Below are 5,000 nucleotides of genomic sequence, written 5' to 3' on the forward strand. Positions count from 1 at the left end.
CGAAAAATCCGCAAACCGCAACAAACACCAAAACCGAAAAACCGAAGTTTTTTGGTACAAAAACCGAAAAACCGATCTAAAAAATAGCCAAAACCGCAAAACCGAAAACCCCAATGTCCCCCTCCTTCAATCTTCACTCGAAGAGAAACTCACTCGTAGATGAAACACGGTCGTGGTGGGGTGGTCAGTCAGCGGTAATCCTTGCGGCACAAAAACTTCCGGTTTAATGGGTGTTAAATCATGTAAAGGCAATGCCCGACCTCTCTATGTCCTCACCAAATAGCAAAACCCGTTAAGAACTCAAAATTCAAACGTAATGACATAACACCAACTTAAAACGCAGTTACCCTTCTCATCCAAAGTTTATAAAAGCTGGTTGTCAAGTTTCTCTCTGGGGAAATTTTTCATCCATAACTGGTGACTCTTGAAAGAAGGCGACAGCCGTGCTATAATGCACCAGAAGAAGAAAATTATGACTGATTTCTGTTAGACGTTGATGCCAAATTTGAAGTTAATTTCTTGGTATTTGTGATTGGTCGCTATGTGACATTTTTATCAGCAGATCATCCACCACTTTGGACAAATGAACAATAACTAATAAGGAGGCGTTAAGAAAATCTTCTGATCTTGTTCTCTGACCTTCTTTCCCTCTCTGCAGCACTTACACTAATGTAATTTTCCCTATTTTTTCTAGATTTTCGTCGTTTCAACAGGAGCGAACCAATTCGCTCCTGGTTTGAACCAACTCGCTCCTGGTTTGAATGATGTTTCCTCAAGATTGTTCCTTTCTCTCTATCTGCTTTGAGACGTCGATTGCGAATTTGTGTAAAATCGCTTACTTCGGTAGTAAACCCTAAACGATTTCGTGTTGGGTGAAATGATTACTTTACAGCGATATTTCTTGTTTACAAACATTGACGTCACATTTCTTTTGATATTGAAATGATCAAGAGAAGTTATTGTTTCAACAGCCAATTAGCCTTTGGTTGGTATATTACTCGGGCTTCCATAGGAAGCCAGAGTCTAAAAATGCAGTTTCCTCCGTCGTCGTCGTAGTGCTCGTTCGCCGTCTGCACGACGAAGTCTTAGAACATTGAAAACACGGAATTCCCGAAACGGTAAAATAAGCTCCAAAAGGCACAAAAATACACCAGAGGTAAGTCATTTTTATTCATTTTATTGAATGAACGTTAAATTGAGCGTTTTTTAGGCTTCATAATCTTCGGTATTTTATTTCCCATACAAAGTCTTACAACGCGTTTAAATTCTCAACGGCTGCCTGTAACGCAACACCGCTTTTATTCAAAGTAATCAATTATTACACGCTCTCTAGTGACGCGAACTTGGGCTGCCTATGCTGTACCATTTTAATTAGGGGTCGATTTGATGTTTCTATGTCCTTTATAACAATGCCATACATGTATCCTTTACACCGGCTAGTCTCATTCAGTTTAAATCACGAGTTTGAAGAACTTGACCAGTTCCTTTGCTTGAGTTTTGAAGTATGGGGATACTGCACAATCAACAGAGTTGCCAGCCTGGATACCGTTGGACGAATGATTCGAGCCAGCAAGGATCCATGGGCCACCGCTTGTACCCTTTGGAAGAGTTCCATATTTGTAGACAGAACCGCCATCGCTGCTCATTCTGCAGAATGTACCATTCCGCTCCGCCATTTTTCCTTGGGGAGGGGGACATTGGGTATATTAGAAACCGCAAAACCGAAGAAAAAATCATCCAAAACCGCAAAAAAATTCGGTCAAAACCGAAAACCGAATACAAAACCGTCAAGAAACCGATTCAGTGGTGACAAGTGGGGTATACAAAGCAAACTACACTAACACTTCTTTCATTAAAGTATTAGTGAATGTTATGGACTTCTCTAAACCCTTCGTATCAATTAGTATCTTCTTAAATCATAGGCTTTATTTCTGACGCTCTCTCGAGCCCGGACTTTGTGGGCTCATTTGGGCACAATCCATAATTGCTTGTTCCGCTGCTGGCGTGGGAGGCACGTTGGAAGCCATAGCTGACCATTGCACGCAAACTGACCAAATGATCGCCCGGTGTCTCGGGTGTCATTCGACACATGTGATCCCCTATCGTGACATTTTTGTCACGCATTCCTCTCAATAACTTGGGCGTTTCGCGGCTATTCGGGATACAGGTAATTGCCTGTCAAATCGAAGAGAAACCGGAACCCAAACAGGAGAAAATAGGAAAACCCAAAAACCACATTGGATAATAAAACCGAAAAACCGCTATTATTTTCTACGAAAACCGAAAACCGGATGCTAAAAAACGAAAAATCCGCAAACCGCAACAAACACCAAAACCGAAAAACCGAAGTTTTTTGGTACAAAAACCGAAAAACCGATCTAAAAAATAGCCAAAACCGCAAAACCGAAAACCCCAATGTCCCCCTCCTTGGGGTTCTGACTGCTTGGAACCGGAAACCCAATTGTATTCCAAGCAGAAGCTGACGTGTAATGCTGATTTGCTGATATCTGAATGGGTATCACAACCTCATCAACGTACTTCCCAGTGCTTGGATCCTTGTCAAGTCTGATCATGCCTGAATCGTACTTAGCTTGAATGTTATTGGGGTCCCAGTTTGGGTCAACAAACCATGCGACTCCTTTACCGCCTGGTATTTGAGGATAACTTCCAAAAGGTCGTGTACTTGGAGGAATAAACCCAGGAATAAAAAGAATATTTTCTGCTTGTTCACTGCCCATTTCCAGACAGTGTGCAGCAGTCATAACAACGTGAAGCTGTGATGAGACATTTGCTACCCAAGCGGAAGCATAACTGTCTCTTCCACCGGATGGGCCAACTTTACGGTAGAACAATTTCCCCACACTTTGGTAAGGAAACGTTCTTACAGTCGAGTCAGGAACGATCTTCAGTGATCCAGCAGCTTGTACTAGTTGGCCACTTGCGTCGCCTACAGCAGCGTATTCTGTCAACTCGATGTGTTCATCGTATGCATGTTCCTCAGGTTGTGCGGCTTCCAGTCGTCCTGGAGTCCAGTAATCCAGAATCTGCTGGGATCTGTTGGCGGATGTCATGGTTATATCTAAATTGGATTCAGCTAGAGGATTCTCTATCCGTTTGATTCGGTAGTCGAGTGACACAGAATCACGCAAAAAACCGATTCGAGAAACGCTTCCGCAATGTAAAACGCCCCTAACCTGTCAAACCAGAAGAACTGGTTTTAATTGTTTTTTTTTTTTTTCAATTCAAGGAAATAATATTTAAGACCTTACGTCATCACATGTTTTCATATTTTTGTGAAAAAAAACATGAGCGCTCGTGGTCCTTTCTCATCTTCGTTTTAATCAGAATGGTTTTGCCAATGCCTTCATGTTAAGGTTGGTTATGGCCATCCACATTTTGGTTTGCGAGACACCGACATGACACCGTGAGCTCTTTTCTTTAAAAACAACTTGAGGTGGCGTGATTTGTTGAGTCAGAGTCCAAAGTGAAACTTGATATTGTGTATGGGTCATTGGACAATCTATTTGTGCTCTGCGAAGCTATGCTGACGAGTCCCATGAAGGACGAGACAGCTGTCTCTGGCTGCAACCATGCTCTATCGAGTTCTCGGCGTCTTGCAAAATAAACTTTTCCATGAAGTGTTAACCTTGTATCCTTTTTGTATATTTTGGTTGATCTTCTTTTTTCTTTTTCTCGATGATATTAGCCCCAATAGCTACTCTCAAATTCCAGTCGAAATATGTTTGTCTACCACGTCAACTTCCGAGCAGAAATAATTTAGTTTGCGCCAGCGGTAGCCATTAGTCAGAGATTTCTTTTTTTGCCATAGAAAATTGATGTCAAGTCTCGCGCGGCGAACCCCCGTCACGTTGGGCCTGTTCACCAGGGCGGTTTCATCCTTGGCTCAATGTGCTTTGGGAGCTTGCTGTGCGATTCGTAAGGTAAGGTTTGTTCAGCCCTCCTTCTCCCCGTGATTCTCTCCAACTTCCTTTCCACTGGCAAAGACAGTGCTTTCTCTGTGACCAGTATGGTCGTAGTAGACAAGGAATTGGGATGGCAATTTAACCACTAAGAGCTGTGTGGCTTGGCAACCTGTAACACATGACGTTTCATGTTTTCATGTTTTCATTTTTCCATGTATCTCGAATTTGTCTCTGACCATTAAAAGGCCATTAAAGCGAACAGCATATCCAGTCACCTCACGGAGCAAGCTTGTTTAGTCACTCATAGTTATTTCCTCTCGATAGAAAAATGATCTAGTGTTGACAGACATGATGAATCCGAGGATCATTTTCAACCGTTTTGGGGACATGCCGAACATGTTCATCAACAGTGCACACATTTTCGCCTCCTTGTTTGGATAGAAAATTGGTGAGTCCAGCACTTGCGAAGCTATAATGGTATCGAGGATGTTACCGCTCTGGGTGAATGAAGCGGCGTCAAACCGCACGTTAAGAAAACCTACTTGGAAAACAAAGAATTATCTAGTGCTTAAGGTTAAGGACGATGGCAGAACAGCACTTGAAAGAGCCAAAGCGAGGGCTCACGTTCAGACAGCAAACAGATCACCGACATTTTCAAATTCAAATGATTGTTGGGCGTGGTGCATGAGGAAGAGCAACAAGAGAATTCGAACTAATCTGGTGGACAAACATGTTCTCTAAGGGCAGGCATGGGAAACTAACTTTGTGATTTTATGTTTCTAGAGTTATTTTTTAAAAATAACCACAAAGAAAGATTATCTGGAATTGAGACGAGAGTAATGTACTGTTGTGGCTTTTGCGTTGACTCATTTTGTGCCTTTCCCAGCCGATACGCACAAAAAACAAAAACAAAAACAATGCAATCGCATTTATGGTTGATATAAAATTTTAGGGAAGAAAATCAAGGACTTTTAATGGACCAAATCAATTTATTCAAGAACTTGTTTTCCTACAGATCAAGAGACAGTGGCACGAAATAATAAACACTTAATGACTGGTCCCGAGGGAAACAGTGAT

This window comes from Montipora capricornis, chromosome 10, assembly GCF_036669925.1.
Source record: "Montipora capricornis isolate CH-2021 chromosome 10, ASM3666992v2, whole genome shotgun sequence".
NCBI classification, from domain to species: Eukaryota; Metazoa; Cnidaria; class Anthozoa; order Scleractinia; family Acroporidae; genus Montipora; species Montipora capricornis.